Source organism: Pecten maximus, chromosome 7 (assembly GCF_902652985.1).
Source record: "Pecten maximus chromosome 7, xPecMax1.1, whole genome shotgun sequence".
Lineage (NCBI taxonomy): Eukaryota > Metazoa > Mollusca > Bivalvia > Pectinida > Pectinidae > Pecten > Pecten maximus.
This window is the reverse complement of record NC_047021.1, coordinates 4,753,671-4,776,713: the sequence shown is the minus strand read 5'-3', so window position 1 is coordinate 4,776,713 and position 23,043 is coordinate 4,753,671. Positions and strand designations below refer to the sequence as shown.

At 37.4% G+C, this 23,043-nt stretch overlaps 1 protein-coding gene and 1 long non-coding RNA gene across 2 annotated transcripts in view; both read right to left on the bottom strand.

Annotated features, from left to right (window-relative positions):
* Positions 1 to 23,043, bottom strand: part of LOC117331398 (protein MON2 homolog) — a 620,780-nt gene that overhangs the window by 447,113 nt on the left and 150,624 nt on the right. The window lies entirely within an intron of this gene.
* Positions 20,266 to 23,043, bottom strand: part of LOC117331404 — a 95,549-nt gene continuing 92,771 nt past the window's right edge. The window contains exons 2-3 of the long non-coding RNA XR_004533532.1: positions 22,712 to 22,820; positions 20,266 to 20,371 (exon numbers count right to left, since the gene is read on the bottom strand). This is a non-coding gene — a long non-coding RNA (uncharacterized LOC117331404). The remainder of the gene's footprint in view (positions 20,372 to 22,711; positions 22,821 to 23,043) is intronic.

The window sequence follows — 23,043 nt, the reverse complement described above, 5'->3', positions numbered from 1 at the left end:
CACGACCTTCTGTCTACAGTACAACACTGTAGGGGAGGTACCACACGACCTTCTGTCTACAGTACAACACCGTAGGGGAGGTACCACATGACCTTCTGTCTACAGTACAACACTGTAGGGGAGGTACCACACGACCTTCTGTCTACAGTACAACACCGTAGGGGAGGTACCACATGACCTTCTGTCTACAGTACGACCTTCTGTCTACAGTACAACACCGTAGGGGGGGTACCACACGACCTTCTGTCTACAGTACAACACCGTAGGGGAGGTACCACACGACCTTCTGTCTACAGTACAACACGGTAGGGGGTACCACATAACCTTCTGTCTACAGTACAACACCGTAGGGGGTACCACAAGACCTTCTGTCTACAGTACAACACACATATATTTGTCTATTATTTTAAATTGATTCATCAGCTTGATAATGATCTCATGAAAAATGGAAAAAGCAAAATGACGCTCGGGATTTTGGGACACAAAGACTGGCTGAGCATATTAAAATTTCAATTACAGATTTCCAACAATTGTATAAAAAAAAAAGTCCTAAAATTCTGATCTTTCATTTTGGTTGAGGTGAAGGGGCATATCCATGGAGTGATTAGTTAAGTCCATTTATAACTGTCATTCATGACATCTTCTGAACAATTTACAACTGTCACACAAGATCTTCTGAACAATTTACAACTGTCACACAAGATCTTCTGAACAATTTACAACTGTCACACAAGATCTTCTGAACAATTTACAACTGTCACACAAGATCTTCTGAACAATTTACAACTGTCACACAAGATCTTCTGAACAATTTACAACTGTCACACAAGATCTTCTGAACAATTTACAACAGTCACACACAAGATCTTCTGAACAATTTACAACAGTCATACACAAGATCTTCTTAACAATTTATAATAGTTACAAACAACATTTTTTTTTATGTTACTGAAATGTATATTTAGCATTACATTTGCTTTCTTTGTCCTTTGAAATTTGACCTTGAAAGTTATTGTTACAGTTATGTACATAGCATTATGATATAACACTGTATATATATATATATATCTATAGGCATGCTTAAACAGACTTCATGGAAACTTGTTATACAGTGTCATACTGTGTCATACAGTGTCATACAGTGGCATACAGTGTTATTCAGTGTCATACAGTGTCATACAGTGTTATACTGTGTTATACAGTGTTATACAGTGTTATACAGTGTCATACTGTGTCATACTGTGTCATACAGTGTTATACTGTGTCATACAGTGTTATACTGTGTCATACAGTGGTATACAGTGTTATACAGTGTTAAACTGTGGTAAAATGTGTTATACTGTGTCATACAGTGTTATACTGTGTCATACAGTGGTTTACAGTGTTATACAGTGTCATCAGTGTTATACTGTGTCATACAGTGTTATACAGTGTCATACAGTGTTATACAGTGTTATACTGTGTAACACACTGTGTTAAACTGTGTCACACTGTGTTAAACTGTGGTATACTGATGAGGTATACTGTGTAATACAGTGTTGTAATTAAGGTTTTACTGTGGTATACTGTGGTATATTATGTAATACTGTGGTATACTGTGTTATATTATGTAATACTGTGGTATACTGTGGTATATTATGTAATACTGTGGTATATTATGTAATACTGTGGTATACTGTGGTATATTATGTAATACTGTGGTATTCTGTGGTATATTATGTAATACTGTGGTATACTGTAGTATATTGTGTAATACTGTGGTATACTGTGGTATATTATGTAATACTGTGGTATACTGTGGTATATTATGTAATACTGTGGTATACTATGGTGTATTGTGTAATACTGTGGTATACTGTGGTATATTGTGTAATACTGTGTTATTCTGTAGTATATTGTGTAATACTGTGTTATTCTGTAGTATATTGTATAATACTGTATTATATTGTAGTATACCTCACAGAGCTATACCATATAATACAGAATTATACTATGATGTGGTGTTGTCAGCTATATACTGCTCCAGGTAATACAAGTGAGGTGTTATCAGAATGTTATCAGGACATGCTCCAGGTAATACCAGTGAGGTGTTATCAGAATGTTATCAGGACATGCTCCAGGTAATACAAGTGATGTGTCATCAGTATGTTATCATGACATGCCCCAGGTAATACCAGTGAGGTGTTGTCAGAATGTTATCAGGACATTCTCCAGGTAATACCAGTAAGGTGTTATCGGTATGTTATCAGGACATGCTCCAGGTAATACCAGTGAGGTGTTATCAGAATGTTATCAGGACATGCTCCAGGTAATACCAGTGAGGTGTTATCAGTATGTTATCATGACATGCACCAGGTAATACCAGTGAGGTGTTATCAGAATGTTATCAGGACATGCTCCAGGTAATACCAGTAAGGTGTTATCGGTATGTTATCAGGACATGCTCCAGGTAATACCAGTGAGGTGTTATCGGTATGTTATCATGACATGCCCCAGGTAATACCAGTAAGGTGTTATCAGAATGTTATCAGGACATGCTCCAGGTAAAACCAGTAAGGTGTTATCGGTATGTTATCATGACATGCACCAGGTAATACCAGTGAGGTGTTATCAGCATGTTATCAGGACATGCTCCAGGTAATACCAGTGAGGTGTTATCAGTATGTTATCATGACATGCTCCAGATCAGTATGTTATCAGGACATGCTCCAGGTAATACCAGTGAGGTGTTATCAGCATGTTATCATGACATGCCCCAGGTAATACCAGTGAGGTGTTATCAGAATGTTATCAGGACATGCTCCAGGTAAAACCAGTAAGGTGTTATCGGTATGTTATCAGGACATGCTCCAGGTAATACCAGTGAGGTGTTATCAGAATGTTATCAGGACATGCTCCAGGTAATACCAGTGAGGTGTTATCAGTATGTTATCATGACATGCACCAGGTAATACCAGTGAGGTGTTATCAGAATGTTATCAGGACATGCTCCAGGTAATACCAGTAAGGTGTTATCGGTATGTTATCAGGACATGCTCCAGGTAATACCAGTGAGGTGTTATCGGTATGTTATCATGACATGCCCCAGGTAATACCAGTAAGGTGTTATCAGAATGTTATCAGGACATGCTCCAGGTAATACCAGTAAGGTGTTATCGGTATGTTATCATGACATGCACCAGGTAATACCAGTGAGGTGTTATCAGCATGTTATCAGGACATGCTCCAGGTAATACCAGTGAGGTGTTATCAGTATGTTATCATGACATGCTCCAGATCAGTATGTTATCAGGACATGCTCCAGGTAATACCAGTGAGGTGTTATCAGCATGTTATCATGACATGCACCAGGTAATACCAGTGAGGTGTTATCAGTATGTTATCAGGACATGCTCCAGATAATACCAGTGAGGTGTTATCAGTATGTTATCAGGACATGCTCCAGGTAATACCAGTGAGGTGTTATCAGTATGTTATCAGGACATGCTCCAGATAATACCAGTAAGGTGTTATCAATATGTTATCAGGACATGCTCCAGGTAATACCAGTGAGGTGTTATCAGTATGTTATCAGGACATGCTCCAGGTAATACCAGTAAGGTGTTATTGGTATGTTATCAGGACATGCTCCAGGTAATACAAGTGAGGTGTTATCAGTATGTTATCATGACATGCTCCAGGTAATACCAGTGAGGTGTTATCAGAATGTTATCAGGACATGCTCTAGTTAAAAGCTGTTATCATTGTTTTCATGCAGAAATGTGGTCTTTTTAATTTATAGTTAACTTAACATACATCTGTTAACAGAGTAATCAATGCATATTCCTGTTAGCTGTGGAATCAGTATATACTCCTGTTTACAGGTAAATCGGTATACACTCCTGTTAGCTGTGGAATCAGTATATACTCCTGTTAACAGGAGAATCAGAATATACTCCTGTTAACAGGAGAATCAGTATATAATCCTGTTAACAAGAGAATCAGTATATACACCTGTTAACAGGAGAATCAGTATAGACACCTGTTAACAAGAGAATCAGTATAGATACCTGTTAACAAGAGAATCAGTATATACACCTGTTAACAAGAGAATCAGTATATACTCCTGTTAACAGGAGAATCAGTATATACTCCTGTTAACAGGGAAATCAGTATATACTCCTGTTAACAGGAGAATCAGTATATACACCTGTTAACAGGAGAATCAGTATATACTCCTGTTAACAAGAGAATCAGTATATACTCCTGTTAACAGGAGAATCAGTATATACTCCCGTTAACAAAAGAATCAGTGTATACACCTGTTAACAGGAGAATCAGTATATACACCTGTTAACAAGAGAATCAGTATATACACCTGTTAACAAGAGAATCAGTATATACTCCTGTTAACAGAAGAATCAGTATATACTCCTGTTAACAGGAGAATCAGTATATACACCAGTTAACAAGAGAAACAGTATATACACCTGTTAACAGGAGAATCAGTATATACTCCTTTTAACAGAAGAATCAGTAGATACACCAGTTAACAAGAGAATCAGTATATACACCTGTTAACAGGAGAATTAGTATATACTCCTGTTAACAGGAGAATCAGTATATACTCCTGTTAACAGGGAAATCAGTATATACTCCTGTTAACAGGGAAATCAGTATATACTCCTGTTAACAGGGAAATCAGTATATACTCCTGCTTACAGAAAAAGTATTTACTCCTGTCAATCTGGCAATTAGTTGAAAAATATACTAATTAATCATTAAATGTTGCAATTAATAAGATAATACGCTGGGTAAAAGGTTATTGTTATAAGCTTTATCTGTCACTAACCTTGTCAAACTTAGAAATTAAAACATGTCATCTGTTGCAAAAAGTGTTTAATTTTTGTTGATATTGAAATATTATCAGTGAACTGAATTTTTATCTTATTATAAAAATCAATTGTCACTCATCATACTAATGGCCTAGAATCAGCCCGTCACTCCAGTATAGTACTGGTCTAGTATCAGCCCTTCACTCCAGTATAGTACTGGCCTCGTATCAGTCCTTCACTCCAGTATACTAATGGCCTAGTATCAGTCCTTCACTCCAGTATACTACTGGCCTAGTATCAGCCCATCACTCCATCATACTACTGGTCTAGTATCAGCCCTTCACTCCAGTATACTACTGGCCTAGTATCAGTCCTTCACTCCAGTATACTACTGGCCTAGTATCAGCCCTTCACTCAAGTATACTACTGGCCTAGTATCAGTCCTTCACTCCAGTACACTACTGGCCTAGTATCAGCCCTTCACTCCATCATACTACTGGTCTAGTATCAGTCCTTCACTCCAGTACACTACTGGCCTAGTATCAGCCCTTCACTCCAGTATACTACTGGCCTAATATCAGTCCTTCACTCCAGTATACTACTGGCCTAGTATCAGCCCTTCACTCCAGTATACTACTGGCCTAGTATCAGTCCTTCACTCCAGTATACTACTGGCCTAGTATCAGCCCTTCACTCCATCATACTACTGGTCTAGTATCAGCCCTTCACTCCAGTATACCACTGGCCTAGTATCAGCCCTTCACTCCATCATACTACTGGCCTAGTATCAGCCCTTCACTCCAGTATACTAATGGCCTAGTATCAGCCCTTCACTCCAGTATACTACTGGCCTAGTATCAGCCCTTCACTCCAGTACACTACTGGCCTAGTATCAGCCCTTCACTCCAGTATACTACTGGCCTAGTATCAGCCCTTCACTCCAGTATACTACTGGCCTAGTATCAGCCCTTCACTCAATCATACTACTGGCCTAGTATCAGCCCTTCACTCCAGTATACTACTGGCCTAGTATCAGCCCTTCACTCCAGTATACTACTGGCCTAGTATAAGCCCTTCACTCCAGTATACTACTGGCCTAGTATCAGCCCTTCACTCCAGTATACTACTGGCCTAGTATCAGTCCTTCACTCCAGTATACTACTGGCCTAGTATCAGCCCTTCACTCCAGTATACTACTGGCCTAGTATCAGTCCTTCACTCCAGTATACTACTGGCCTAGTATCAGCCCTTCACTCCAGTATACTACTGGCCTAGTATCAGCCCTTCACTCCAGTATACTACTGGCCTAGTATCAGCCCTTCACTCCAGTATACTACTGGCCTAGTATCAGCCCTTCACTCCAGTATACTACTGGCCTAGTATCAGTCCCTTCACTCCAGTATACTACTGGCCTAGTATCAGCCCTTCACTCCAGTATACTACTGGCCTAGTATCAGTCCTTCACTCCAGTATACTACTGGCCTAGTATCAGCCCTTCACTCCAGTATACTACTGGCCTAGTATCAGTCCTTCACTCCAGTATACTACTGGCCTAGTATCAGCCCTTCACTCCAGTATACTACTGGCCTAGTATCAGTCCTTCACTCCAGTATACTACTGGCCTAGTATCAGTCCTTCACTCCAGTATACTACTGGCCTAGTATAAGCCCTTCACTCCAGTATACTACTGGCCTAGTATCAGTCCTTCACTCCAGTATACTACTGGCCTAGTATCAGTCCTTCACTCCAGTACACTACTGGCCTAGTATCAGCCCTTCACTCCAGTACACTACTGGCCTAGTATCAGCCTCACTCCAGTACTATGGCCTAGTATCACTCACTCCAGTACACTACTGGCCTAGTATCAGCCCTTCATTCCAGTATACTACTGGCCTAGTATCAGTCCTTCACTCCAGTATACTACTGGCCTAGTATCAGCCCTTCACTCCAGTATACTACTGGCCTAGTATCAGTCCTTCACTCCAGTATACTACTGGCCTAGTATCAGCCCTTCACTCCAGTATACTACTGGCCTAGTATCAGTCCTTCACTCCAGTATACTACTGGCCTTGTATCAGCCCTTCACTCCAGTATACTACTGGCCTAGTATCAGCCCTTCACTCCAGTATACTACTGGCCTGGCACAGGGGATACCATTGTCAGGATCTCAAGGTCACAGGTGATACCATTGTCAGGATCTTAAGGTCACAGGTGATACCATTGTCAGGAACCCAAGGTCACAGGTGATACCATTGTCAGGAACTAAAGGTCACAGGGGATTCCATTGTCAGAAATTCAAAGTCACAGGGGATACCATTGTCAGAAACTCAAAGTCACAGGGGATACCATTGTCAGGATCTCAAGGTCACAGGGGATACCATTGTCAGGAACTCAAGGTCACAGGTGATACCATTGTCAGGAACTCAAGGTCACAGGTGATACCATTGTCAGAAATTCAAGGTCACAGGGGATACCACTGTCAGAAAGTCAAAGTCACAGGTGATACCATTGTCAGAAATTCAAGGTCACAGGGGATACCATTGTCAGAAACTCAAAGTCACAGGTGATACCATTGTCAGAAACTCAAAGTCACAGGTGATACCATTGTCAGGAACTCAAGGTCACAGGGGATACCATTGTCAGAAACTCAAAGTCACAGGTGATACCATTGTCAGAAACTCAAGGTCACAGGGGATACCATTGTCAGAAACTCAAGGTCACAGGGGATACCATTGTCAGGAACTCAAAGTCACAGGTGATATCATTGTCAGAAACTCAAAGTCACAGGTGATACCATTGTCAGAAACTCAAAGTCACAGGGGATACCATTGTCAGAAACTCAAAGTCACAGGGGATACCATTGTCAGGATCTCAAGGTCACAGGTGATACCATTGTCAGAAACTCAAGGTCACAGGGGATACCATTGTCAGAAACTCAAAGTCACAGGGGATACCATTGTCAGGATCTCAAGGTCACAGGGGATACCATTGTCAGGAACTCAAGGTCACAGGTGATACCATTGTCAGGAACTCAAGGTCACAGGGGATACCATTGTCAGAAATTCAAGGTCACAGGGGATACCACTGTCAGAAAGTCAAAGTCACAGGTGATACCATTGTCAGAAATTCAAGGTCACAGGGGATACCATTGTCAGAAACTCAAAGTCACAGGTGATACCATTGTCAGAAACTCAAAGTCACAGGTGATACCATTGTCAGAAATTCAAGGTCACAGGGGATACCATTGTCAGAAACTCAAAGTCACAGGTGATACCATTGTCAGAAACTCAAAGTCACAGGTGATACCATTGTCAGGAACTCAAGGTCACAGGGGATACCATTGTCAGAAACTCAAAGTCACAGGTGATACCATTGTCAGAAACTCAAGGTCACAGGGGATACCATTGTCAGAAACTCAAGGTCACAGTGGATACCATTGTCAGGAACTCAAAGTCACAGGTGATATCATTGTCAGAAACTCAAAGTCACAGGTGATATCATTGTCAGAAACTCAAAGTCACAGGTGATACCATTGTCAGGAACTCAAGGTCACAGGGGATACCATTGTCAGAAACTCAAGGTCACAGGGGATACCAATGTCAGAAACTCAAAGTCACAGGGGATACCATTGTTAGGACACAGAGGACCTACATTACACCAGAAACATCACTATTTCCTTCTTATCACTCAAGTTCATCACAACAGTTTGGCCAATTAGCAATATTGCAGATCAACAGTGGACTTAAGGTTAAATGTTCAATTTTCTTACTAATGATCTAATTTGTCCTTACAGCTGAGCACTCCTTGAAGACCTCATATCTTTAATCGGTTTTCACAGTGACATTATTGGTCTGATGATTAAATGGCAATGATGATGTCAAGCTGCCTTTATTTACACGCATGGCTGTAACTGTCTGATCCTGGCAACCATGGCTGTAACTGGTCTGATAATGATAAAAATGGCTGTAACTGGTCTGATAATGATAAAAATTGCTGTAACTGGTCTGATAATGATAAACATGGCTGTAACTGGTATGGTAATGATAAACATGGCTGTAACTGTCTGATAATGATAAACATGGCTGTAACTGTCTGATAATAATAAACATGGTGTAACTGGTATGGTAATGATAAACACGGCTGTTACTGGTATGGTAACTGATAAACATGGCTGTAACTGGTATGATAATGATAAACATGGCTGTAACTGGTATGGTAATGATAAACATGGCTGTAACTGTCTGATCCTGGCAACCATGGCTGTAACTGGTCTGATAATGATAAAAATGGCTGTAACTGGTCTGATAATGATAAACATGGCTGTAACTGGTATGGTAATGATAAACATGGCTGTAACTGTCTGATAATGATAAACATGGCTGTAACTGGTCTGATAATGATAAACATGGCTGTAACTGGTATGATAATGATAAACATGGCTGTAACTGGTATGGTAATGATAAACATGGCTGTAACTGTCTGATAATGATAAACATGGCTGTAACTGGTATGGTAATGATAAACATGGCTGTAACTGGTATGGTAATGATAAACATGGCTGTAACTGGTCTGATAATGATAAACATGGCTGTAACTGTCTGATAATGATAAACATGGCTGTAACTGGTATGATAATGATAAACATGGCTGTAACTGGTATGGTAATGATAAACATGGCTGTAACTGTCTGATAATGATAAACGTGGCTGTAACTGGTCTGATAATGATAAACATGGCTGTAACTGGTCTGATAATGATAAACATGGCTGTAACTGGTATGGTAATGATAAACACGGCTGTTACTGGTATGGTAATGATAAACATGGCTGTAACTGGTATGGTAATGATAAACATGGCTGTAACTGTCTGATAATGATAAACACGGCTGTAACTGGTCTGATAATGATAAACATGGCTGTAACTGGTATGGTAATGATAAACATGGCTGTAACTGGTATGATTATGATAAACATGGCTGTAACTGGTATGGTAATGATAAACATGGCTGTAACTGGTATGATAATGATAAACATGGCTGTAACTGTCTGATAATGATAAACATGGCTGTAACTGGTATGGTAATGATAAACATGGCTGTAACTGTCTGATAATGATAAACATGGCTGTAACTGGTATGGTAATGATAAACATGGCTGTAACTGGTCTAATAATGATAAACATGACTGTCACTGGTATGGTAATGATAAACACGGCTGTTACTGGTATGGTAATGATAAACATGGCTGTAACTGGTATGGTAATGATAAACATGGCTGTAAGTGTCTGATAATGATAAACATGGCTGTAACTGGTATGGTCATGATAAACATGGCTGTAACTGGTCGGATTATGATAAACATGGCTGTAACTGGTATGGTAATGATAAACATGGCTGTCACTGGTATGGTAATGATAAACATGGCTGTAACTGGTATGATAATGATAAACATGGCTGTAACTGGTATGGTTATGATAAAAATGGCTGTTACTGGTCTGATAATGATAAACATGGCTGTAACTGGTATGGTAATGATAAAAATGGCTGTTACTGGTCTGATAATGATAAACATGGCTGTAACTGGTATGGTAATGATAAACATGGCTGTTACTGGTATGGTTATTATAAACATGGCTGTAACTGGTATAATAATGATAAACATGGCTGTAACTGGTATGGTAATGATAAACATGGCTGTTACTGGTCTGATAATGATAAACATGGCTGTAACTGGTATGGTAATGATAAACATGGCTGTAACTGGTATGATAATGATAAACATGGCTGTTACTGGTCTGATAATGATAAACATGGCTGTAACTGTCTGATAATGGTAAACATGGCTGTAACTGTCTGATAATGATAAACATGGCTGTAACTGGTATGGTAATGATAAACATGGCTGTAACTGGTATGGTAATGATAAACATGGCTGTAACTGTCTGATAATGATAAACATGGCTGTAACTGGTATGGTAATGATAAACACGGCTGTTACTGGTATGGTAATGATAAACATGGCTGTAACTGGTATGATAATGATAAACATGGCTGTAACTGTCTGATAATGATAAACATGGCTGTAACTGGTATGGTAATGATAAACATGGCTGTAACTGGTATGGTAATGATTAACATGGCTGTAACTGGTATGGTAATGATAAACATGGCTGTAACTGGTATGATAATGATAAACATGGCTGTAACTGGTATGATAATGATAAACATGGCTGTAACTGGTATGATAATGATAAACATGGCTGTAACTGTCTGATAATGATAAACATGGCTGTAACTGGTCTGATAATGATAAACATGGCTGTAACTGGTATGGTAATGATAAACATGGCTGTAACTGGTCTGATAATGATAAACATGGCTGTAACTGTCTGATAATGATAAACATGGCTGTAACTGGTCTGATAATGATAAACATGGCTGTAACTGGTATGGTAATGATAAACATGGCTGTAACTGGTCTGATAATGATAAAAATGGCTGTAACTGTCTGATAATGATAAACATGGCTGTAACTGGTCTGATAATGATAAGCATGGCTGTAACTGGTATGGTAATGATAAACATGGCTGTAACTGGTCTGATAATGATAAAAATGGCTGTAACTGTCTGATAATGATAAACATGGCTGTTATTCACAGTCTGATAATGTGAACATGGCTGTTACTGGTATGGTAATGATAAACATGGCTGTTACTGTCTGATAATGATAAACATGGCTGTAACAGTCTGATAATGATAAACATGGCTGTAACTGGTCTGATAATGGTAAACATGGCTGTAACTGGTCAGATAATGGTAAACATGGCTGTAACTGGTATGGTAATGATAAACATGGCTGTTACTGGTATGGTAATGATAAACATGGCTGTAACAGTCTGATAATGATAAACATGGCTGTTACTGGTATGATAATGATAAACATGGCTGTAACTGGTCAGATAATGGTAAACATGGCTGTAACTGTCTGATAATGATAAACATGGCTGTAACTGTCTGATAATGGTAAACATGGCTGTAAAAGGGTATATCTGAGTACCAAGGGTCCACTGGCTATAATAGGGTATATCTGGGTACCAAGGATTCACTGGCTATAATAGGGTATATCTGGGTACCAAGGATCCACTGGCTATAATAGGGTATATCTGAGTACCAAGGATTCACTGGCTATAATAGGGTATATCTGGGTACCAAGAATTCACTGGCTATAAAAGGGTACATCTGGGTACCAAGGGTGCACTGGCTATAATAGGGTATATATGAGTACCAAGGATTCACTGGCTATAATAGGGTATATCTGGGTACCAAGGATCCACTGGCTATAATAGGGTATATCTGGGTACCAAGGATTCACTGGCTATAATAGGGTATATCTGGGTACCAAGGATTCACTGGCTATAATAGGGTATATCTGGGTACCAAGGAATCACTGGCTATAATAGGGTATATCTGGGTACCAGGGATTCACTGGCTATAATAGGGTACATCTGAGTACCAAGGATTCACTGGCTATAATAGGGTATATCTGAGTACCAAGGATTCACTGGCTATAATAGGGTATATCTGGGTACCAAGGATCCACTGGCTATAATAGGGTATATCTGGGTACCAAGGATTCACTGGCTATAATAGGGTATATCTGGGTACCAAGGATTCACTGGCTATAATAGGGTATATCTGGGTACTAAGGATCCACTGGCTATAAAAGGGTATATCTGAGTACCAAGGGTCCACTGGCTATAATAGGGTACATCTCGGTACCAGGGATTCACTGGCTATAATAAGGTATATCTGGGTACCAAGGATCCACTGGCTATAATAGGGTAATCTGGGTACCAAGGATTCACTGGCTATAAAAGGGTGTATCTGGGTACCAAGGATTCACTGGCTATAATAGGGTATATCTGGGTACCAGGGATTCACTGGCTATCAAAGGGTATATCTGGGTACCAAGGATCCACTGGCTATAATAGGGTATATCTGGGTACCAAGGATTCACTGTCTATAATAGGGTATATCTGAGTACCAAGGATTCACTGGCTATAATAGGGTGTATCTGAGTACCAAGGATCCACTGGCTATAATAGGGTATATCTGAGTACCAAGGATCCACTGGCTATAATAGGGTGTATCTGGGTACCAAGGATTCACTGTCTATAATAGGGTATATCTGAGTACCAAGGATCCACTGGCTATAATAGGGTATATCTGAGTACCAAGGATTCACTGTCTATAATAGGGTATATCTGGGTACCAAGAACAAATGATTGTGTACTCAAACAAGGTCACCTTGGTTCCTAAAAGTGCTGCATTATGATCTGATGACACACTCCAGAAACTTTCCTACAGGGTTGAAGACAAACAGCTTTATCAAAAACCTATTAACACTTCTGCTTCTACTTTAAACTATTGAAGAAATTTTACTTAAATGAATGTATTTGTCAAATAATTATTTAAAAAGATAGTAGTAATTTCATCCTAAAATGCCAAAGGCAACATATCAGATCCTTTAGTTTCGTTATAGATTCCACAACCTCATTGCTCATTTTAAAACTCCAGAGGGATATTGGCACCCATCATCTGAAGTTACATGAATTATTCTAAGATGGATCGCTTGATTTTAGTCATGTTAATTTTGTTATAAATGTTCGCCTTGTTGCATGTATATCACCAGCTGCCACTTAATTAAATAGTGGAAATATGGTGGTGTGATTGAGATAGACTTTTTCTACGCCATGTAAAGAAGGTTTCATTGCTGAAAAAGAGGCAAACATGTATACACATCATGTTTCAGAAAAATCCTTCTAGTACTTCTCAAAAAATAGCAATAAACTTCAACTGTCAAAATCCAAGATGGCTGCCTGTTACCTTTAAGTAGCAGATGTCAGCTGGCGTTCACAATGTGAATGCAATTATCACAGCTTAAAGCATACCAAAATAAAAAAATTAACACTGGACAAGTCGTTCTGGAAAATGTCAAGACAAATGCTATATACAATTGATTTAATTAAACAAGTGAAACAACAGGTGTAACTGGTGTTAGGAACCTAAATTATCAAGTATTAGCTGGTACAAACAGGAATATGACAGTTTGTACACACAGTGTGCTTACAAAAATCCAAAAATAAAATCAGGTGTATGTATAACCTCTGTAGAAAGGGTTGTTATATCACCTCTGTATAAAGGGTTGTTATATCACCTCTGTATAAAGGGTTGTTATATTACCTCTGTATAAAGGGTTGTTTTATCACCTCTATATAAAGGGTTGTTATATCACCTCTGTATAAAGGGTTGGTTATATAACCTCTGTATAAAGGGTTGGTTATATCACCTCTGTATAAAGGGTAGTTATATCACTTCTGTATAAAGGGTTGTTATATCACTTCTGTATAAAGGGTTGTTATATTACCTCTGTATAAAGGGTAGTTATATCACTTCTGTATAAAGGGTTGTTATATCACTTCTGTATAAAGGGTTGTTATATCACCTCTGTATAAAGGGTTGGTTATATTACCTCTGTATAAAGGGTAGTTATATCACTTCTGTATAAAGGGTTGTTATATCACCTCTGTATAAAGGGTTGGTTATATCACCTCTGTATAAAGGGTAGTTATATTACCTCTGTATAAAGGGTTGTTATATTACCTCTGTATAAAGGGTTGGTTATATTACCTCTGTATAAAGGGTTGTTATATTACCTCTGTATAAAGGGTTGTTATACCACCTCTGTATAAAGGGTTGGTTATATCACCTCTGTATAAAGGATTTGTTATATTACCTCTGTATAAAGGGTTGTTATATAACCTCTGTATAAAGGGTTGTTATATCACCTCTGTATAAAGGGTTGTTATATTACCTCTGTATAAAGGGTTGTTATATCACCTCTGTATAAAGGGTTGTTATATCACCTCTGTATAAAGGGTTGTTATATCACCTCTGTATAAGGGTTGTTATATCACCTCTGTATAAAGGGTTGTTATATCACCTCTGTATAAAGGGTTGTTATATCACCTCTGTATAAAGGGTTGTTATATCACCTCTGTATAAAGGGTTGTTATATCACCTCTGTATAAGGGGTTGTTATATCACCTCTGTATAAAGGGTTGTTATATCACCTCTGTATAAAGGGTTGTTATATTACCTCTGTATAAAGGGTTGTTATATAACCTCTGTATAAAGGGTTGTTATATCACCTCTGTATAAAGGATTGGTTATATTACCTCTGTATAAAGGCTTGGTTATATAACCTCTGTATAAAGGGTTGTTATATTACCTCTGTATAAAGGGTTGTTATATAACCTCTGTATAAAGGGTTGTTATATTACCTCTGTATAAAGGATTTTTATATCACCTCTGTATAAAGGATTGTTATATCACCTCTGTATAAAGGGTTGGTTATATCACCTCTGTATAAAGGATTTTTATATCACCTCTGTATAAAGGATTGTTATATCACCTCTGTATAAAGGGTTGGTTATATCACCTCTGTATAAAGGATTTTTATATCACCTCTGTATAAAGGATTGTTATATCACCTCTGTATAAAGGGTTGGTTATATCACCTCTGTATAAAGGGTTGGTTATATCACCTCTGTATAAAGGGTTGGTTATATCACCTCTGTATAAAGGGGTTGTTATATCACCTCTGTATAAAGGGTTGTTATATCACTTCTGTATAAAGGGTTGGTTATATCACTTTTGTATAAAGGGTTGTTATATCACTTCTGTATAAAGGGTTGTTATATCACTTCTGTATAAAGGGTTGTTATATCACTTCTGTATAAAGGGTTGTTATATAACCTCTGTATAAAGGGTTGTTATATAACCTCTGTATAAAGGGTTGTTATATTACCTCTGTATAAATGGTTGTTATATCACCTCTGTATAAAGGGTTGTTATATCACCTCTGTATAAAGGGTTGTTATATCACCTCTGTATAAAGGGTTGTTATATCACCTCTGTATAAAGGGTTGGTTATATCACCTCTGTATAAAGGGTTGGTTATATCACCTCTGTATAAAGGGGTTGTTATATCACCTCTGTATAAAGGGTTGTTATATCACCTCTGTATAAAGGGTTGTTATATCACCTCTGTATAAAGGGTTGTTATATCACCTCTGTATAAACGGGTTGTTATATCACCTCTGTATAAAGGGTTGTTATATCACCTCTGTATAAAGGGTTGGTTATATCACCTCTGTATAAAGGGTTGTTATATCACCTCTGTATAAAGGGTTGTTATATCACCTCTGTATAAAGGGTTGTTATATCACCTCTGTATAAAGGGTTGTTATATCACCTCTGTATAAAGGGTTGTTATATCACCTCTGTATAAAGGGTGGTTATATCACCTCTGTATAAAGGGTTGTTATATCACCTCTGTATAAACGGGTTGTTATATCACCTCTGTATAAAGGGTTGTTATATACGTCTGTATAAAGGGTTGGTTATATCACCTCTGTATAAAGGGTTGTTATATCACCTCTGTATATATATATGCGATGCCAAAGTTGTACATTTGTATGTTTAAATAAGCATTTGATAGACCTAATATTAAAAAGACAAGGACCTGGCATCTCATCAACATCAGACACACATCAATTGGATAATTTAATTAGCATATACATTATACAGCCTGTCCAAAGTCTCCTATTCTCCAAATTTTATCTGCTGCAAAACTTAAATATCTTACTGTGGTTTCCCTCCAGAAATCCAAGTTTTGTATATGTTCTCAGCTAGTTTTTACTTTCAGCACATCAAAAAACTCAATACCCAACTCTTTGAAATGGTAAATATTAAAACAAAAAACAAAAACAAAAACAAAAAAAAACAAAAAAATAAAACCCAACAAAACAAAACAAAAAAAAAGTGATATTCTGATACATTTAATTCAATTAACTTGTATCTTTGCTTTATTTCTGGTTTAGAAAAATCTTTCAAAGGTAAAAATAACTATCATGATAGTATCACATTAAAGTCTCTTGACTATGACAATAGTAATTTTACTATCACAACGCTATAGTGACAGATTTGTTTACCTCAATAGTCAACCCTATTCTCTGTAGGTCTGAGACAAGAGATACAAGAGGGATTTTGGTGCTAACCATTGCATGATGGGTTGCCCACTCCCAATGAAGGATTAGGTTATTTGTTCTATGTGGGTTTGAGACAAGAGAACCAAAAGGGATCTTGGTGCTCACAATTAAATGATGGGTTTTTTGTTTTGTATGAACTTTTCTACACTTTTCTAAATGTTTAATTCATCACTGTCTCCAATTAACTTTATGTTCTATTGACATGTGGCATTCACACAAAATATGACAACTTTTCTCCATCTCACTAGTCCCTAAATTCAGTATGAACAACAAAAGGCAGGAAAGACCAACACAAATTTCCATAATTAATGATACAGATCCACAGGGAAATAACAATAACAAACATCAGCTGCCAAAACTCCATCTGTCGCTCATTTTGTTTTCCAATTCATTCCAAATTGAATATTGTTTATGAAGTTTGAGAAAGATCAATGAAGAATTTTATAAGAAATTACAGTAAAACTTGGATAAATTAAGTCGAAGTCGACGGGACCCAGCAAAATATTTGACTTATCCTATGATTCGACTTATATCCTTGTCTGTTTGTACACGGAGACAAAATACCCAAGTGCAATTGATAACATTGGTCAAAAATAAGCCAATTAATAATATCAAAGAAATAAACTGCATGTCCATGATAAAAATTATTTGTTTATCTAATAAACAATATTGTGCACAGATACAGATAAAACATTGGTAACATTATCTTTGCCATACAGACACGAGTTTTACACACACAGTTGTACAGTACATTATAACATAACTGGAGGTCAAAATACAAAACTAAAGGTCAAAATACAAAACTAAAGGTCAAAATACAAAATTAAAGGTCAAAATACAAAACTAAAGGTCAAAATACAAAACTGAAGGTCAAAATACAAAACTGAAGGTCACAATATAAAACTGAAGGTCACAATATAAAACTGAAGGTCACAATATAAAACTGAAGGTTACAATACGAAATTGAAAGTCACAATACAAAATTGAAGGTCACAATTCAAAATTGAAAGTCACAATATAAAACTGAAGGTCACAATACAAAATTGAAGATCAAAATACAAAACTGAAGGTCACATTACAAAACTGCATGAAGACAGTAAAACAAAATTGAAGGCTGCAATTAACAAGAGATCCCAGAGGGATCTTGGCGCCCACCATTGAATGATCTTTATAGGTTCCATGTCAGATTGATCTTTTCTCTACTTTTCCCTTCCCCTAAGTCTTACTAATCTGTGTAAATTCAGAAACAGCCCTCTAGTACTTTTCAAACAAGGGGAACCTATATATAAAATTTAAGATTTAGCGATAATGGCTGTCTGTCGGCCATGTTGTTTTCGGATTGGTCCCAAAATGCAACACCAGGGACCAAGGGGAACCAACATATGAAATTTGAGAAAGAACCCTTCAGTACCTTCTATAGCGATAACAAACTTCAATTGTCAAAATCCAAGATGGCTGCCTGTCAGCCAGGTTGTTTTCTGACTGGTCTCAAAATCCAATATGCATAACTAGGCACAGAGGGGAACCTAATAATAAAATTTCAGAAAGATACCTTCAGCAATTTCTGATAAATAGCGATAACAAACTTCAATTGTCAAAATCCAAGATGACTGCCAGTCGGCCATGTTGTTTTCCTATTGGTCCCAAGATGCAATATGCAGAACAACAGACCAAGGGGAACTTACAAAAAAGTCTGAGAAAGATCCCTTCAGTACTTTCTGAGAAATAGCGATAACAAACTTCAATTGTCAAAATCCAAGATGGCTGCCTGTCGGCCATGTTGTTTACCGATTGGTCTCAAAATGCGATATGCATAACTAGGCACCAAGGGGAACCTACATATGAAATTTGAGAAAGATCCCTTCTGTACTTTCTGAGAAATAGTGATAACAAACTTCAATTGTCAAAATCCAAGATGGCTGCCTGTCGGCCATGTGTTTTGCTATTGGTCTCAAAATGTGATATGCATAACTAGGCACCAAGGGGAACCTACATATGAAATTTGAGAAAGATCCCTTCAGTACTTCCTGATAAATAGCGATAACAAACTTCAATTGTCAAAATCCAAGATGGCTGCCTGTCGGCCATGTTGTTTTCCGATAGGTTTCAAAATGCAATATGCATAACTGGGCACCAAGGGGAACCTACATATGGAATTTGAGAAAGATCCCTTCAGTACTTTCTGAGAAATAGCGATAACAAACTTCAATTGTCAAAATCCAAGATGGCTGCCTGTCGGCCATGTTGTTTTCCGATAGGTCTCAAAATGCAATATGCATAACTAGGCACCAAGGGGAACCAACATATGAAATTTGAGAAAGATCCCTTCAGTACTTCCTGAGAAATAGCGATAACAAACTTCAATTGTCAAAATCCAAGATGGCTGGCTGTCGGCCATGTTGTTTTCCGATTGGTCTCAAAATGCGATATGCATAACTAGGCACCAAGGGGAACCTACATATGAAATTTGAGAAAGATCCCTTCTGTACTTTCTGAGAAATAGCGATAACAAACTTCAATTGTCAAAATCCAAGATGGCTGCCTGTCGGCCATGTTGTTTTCCGATAGGTCTCAAAATGCAATATGCATAACTAGGCACCAAGGGGAACCAACATATGAAATTTGAGAAAGATCCCTTCAGTACTTTCTGAGAAATAGCGATAACAAGAATTGTTTACGGACGGACGGACGGACCACGGACCACGGACGCAGGGCGATTTGAATAGCCCACCATCTGATGATAGTGGGCTAAAAACTGCAGACTACCGTACAAAATTAAAGGCCTCAATTACCAAAATATCCCAGATGGATCTTGACACTCACCATTGAATAATCTTTATTGGTTTTATGACAGACTGATCTTCCCTTCTTTCTATTTTTCCTATTACTAATCTAATAACATGAACAAGTGGAACCTACATGTGAAGTTTGAGGAATATCCCTCCAGTGCTTTTCGAGAAATATGGATAACAAACTTAAATTCTTAAAATTCAAGATGGCCACCTGTCGGCCATTTGGTTTTTCTTATCAAAAATCTAAATTCAAATAGCACAACTAGGGACCAAGGGGAACCTACCCACGAGAAATAGTGATAACAAGGATGGGTTATGGACAGATGACAGATGGACGACGGACAGTAGATGAAGGACGATTTGAATAGAAAAGCAGAAAATAACCATACAAAAAGTTAGGATGCAATACAAAGTTAAAGTCCACGATACAAAACTTAAAGCATGTATAACACAAAGTTTGTTATACAAAATTTAAAGACAAATGCTTTAAAGTCATGTTAAGCTTATGAAACATTTAAATGGTCATTCCACAAGTTTTCACACTCTGATATTAACACAATTAATATAGATACCTGGGAGGTAAGTTACAGGTGTGTCCTTATAAATATCTGATGGCAATCTGTGACAGGTGTGCACTCAATACCCGACGGCAATCTGTAATAAAACATGCTATAAACATTTCCAATCAACACCTTGTATAGTTTGTATAACAGGATGAAAGTTCACAGCCGTCATCACTAAAATATATCAGGTGTGGACAATTTATTCAGGTAGATCGATAGGTAGAAATCACAAACATGATATTTTCCCAAAATCAAAATCTTATCATGTTTTATTCCAATCTGCTTTCCTTCCAGATCTATATATGGAATTTAATGGTCTTTGTGACTTATCTCTATGTCCGATGAGGGGTCCAGAAACCTTACGAGTATTGAAGATATGATGGTGTTGGCTCAAACTTAAGAGTATTCAAGATATGATGATGTTGGCTCAAACTTTAGAGTACGTATTGAAGATATGATGGTGTTGGTTCAAACCCTAGAGTATTGAAGACATGATGGTATTGACTCTATTCCCTCTTATTCATCAAATGTACTAAAGAACATGTTAAGTTTGGTAATCCAACTGATCTTCTTTTAATGAGGTCAGAGGTCAATATGAAAAATATCATGACTTAAATTAACATGATCCTCCCTGAAGATCATATATGAAAAATATCAGGATTATCTGTTTAAGCAGGAAGGATTTAATCTGGGAGCTTCCTATAGAATGAACCCTCATGCTTTCATAAAGCAATGTGACTTACAGTGGAACTTCGTTAACTCGAAGTCGACGGGACCAAGAAAAAACTTCGAGTTATCCGAGTGTTCGAATTAAGCGAGTTATCATTTTTGGTGAAAAGTTTGGTCAATATTTGTCAACATTATATAATCATTATAACTTCGCTCTGTCGCTCATCAGTTTAGTGTGAAGACTGGTCAATACATGTAAATATATATGTAATGTTTCGTTATGTTACTTGTAATTTGGTGTAGTTTTGCCGATATACAGTCACGATAAAGTTTCTTTCACTTAGTCACTTCAAGAACGATCTGATGTCCAAGTCATGTTTGCAAAAGGTAAACGATAAAACGGAATTCGACAAAATAACAAGTTATTCATGTCAAATCAAATACCCGGTAACCGTTTGAGTTTAACACAGATTGCATGCAAAACGTAACAGAACCATTACCTTTTATTGAACATATAAAATACTGTTTGATTGGCCTACTTACTTTTTATTGATAACCACACCATTTCCATGTGTATTAGCACCGGAAGTTAGGCTGCGCATGTGCGTATAAAATGTTACTGTAACTGAGCTGGCGTTTTATCCGATTTAATAGACCGCACTGACCGTAACAGTTGTACTCTGAACACCTTGGCAGTAATTACGCTATAGTTTCAGCAGTTTAAAGATTTAATAGGCGCCGGTGACTGTTTCATTTCTACACCTGTAAAAACATCAGCCGGGTAGATCTACCGGTGTGTCAGAGATTAGTTCCGCTTGAGCGAACAGGTAGATGAGTTGTTGACTATCGTGTGTACTAATATCGGCGACCGCCTTAGGAAATTACTTGATGTAAGTAAAGCAGTACTTTTTATCACTAAGACATGTTGTTATAAGATTCAACCGACAATTTCTTTTATGAATTTATGAAATACTTATAATAGCATGTAGGTTAGTAGTGCCGATATGTTCAGTATTACAAACGGAATTTAGCTCTTAAAAATGTCGGCGTTTACCACCGATCGACGAAAATTATACTTCGAGTTATTCGATCATTTCAAATAGGATTTTTATTGTTGGGACCAAATTTTCACTTCGTATTATCCGAGTTCTTCGAGTTTTCCGAGTTCGAGTTTTCCGAGTTTTCTTTACTAAGATAAAGAGAGAATTCGGCCGGGACCGACGAGGTACTTCGAGTTAAGCGGGGTATTCGAGTTATCCGAGTTCGAGTTAACGAAGTTCCGCTGTATTTGCAATTGTAATATAATACAGCTGGGGATAACATATTGATATGGAATTAATTCATCATATTGACATGAGTTAATTTATCATGTTGGCATGGAGTTAATTTATCATGTTGGCAAGGAATTAATTTATAATATTGACATGGACTTTATTTATCATATTGGCATGGAATTTATTTATCATATTTGCAAGGAATTAATTTATCACATTGACATGGAATTTATTTATTATAATGGCAGGGAATTTATTTAAAATATTGGCAACAAATTTATTTATCATATTGGAAATGAATTTATTTTTCATATTTGCAAAGAACTTATTGATCGCATTGGAAATGAATTTATTTTATATTGGCAAGGGATTTAATTTTTGAAATGGCAAGGAGTTTATTTTTTATAATTGCAAGAAATTTATTTATGAAAAATAACATTTTGAAGGAATTTATTTATGAAAATAAAGTTTTTCCTCGTTGGACTCACCTTATTTTGTCTATACAGTAATACTGGTTGTTGTCATGTTGCTATGGTGACCATCTTCTTTCTTTGTTTTCTTTTTGAGGAAGGAAATATTTGAGCCCAGGCATCATATCTGTAATACATAAATATAATCCCCACATTACTGTAATATTTAGGTATATCTGTAATATATCAAAAGAAACCCTGTATTTCTGTAATATTCAAACTTATTGATTCACTGAAGTCTCAGTTCCTCATCAAAGGGGTTACAGACAAACTTATTGGTTCACTCAAGTCTCAAGTGTCTTTGTGTAGAGTTTGTGTCTTTGTGTAGAGTTTGTGTCTTTGTGTGAAGT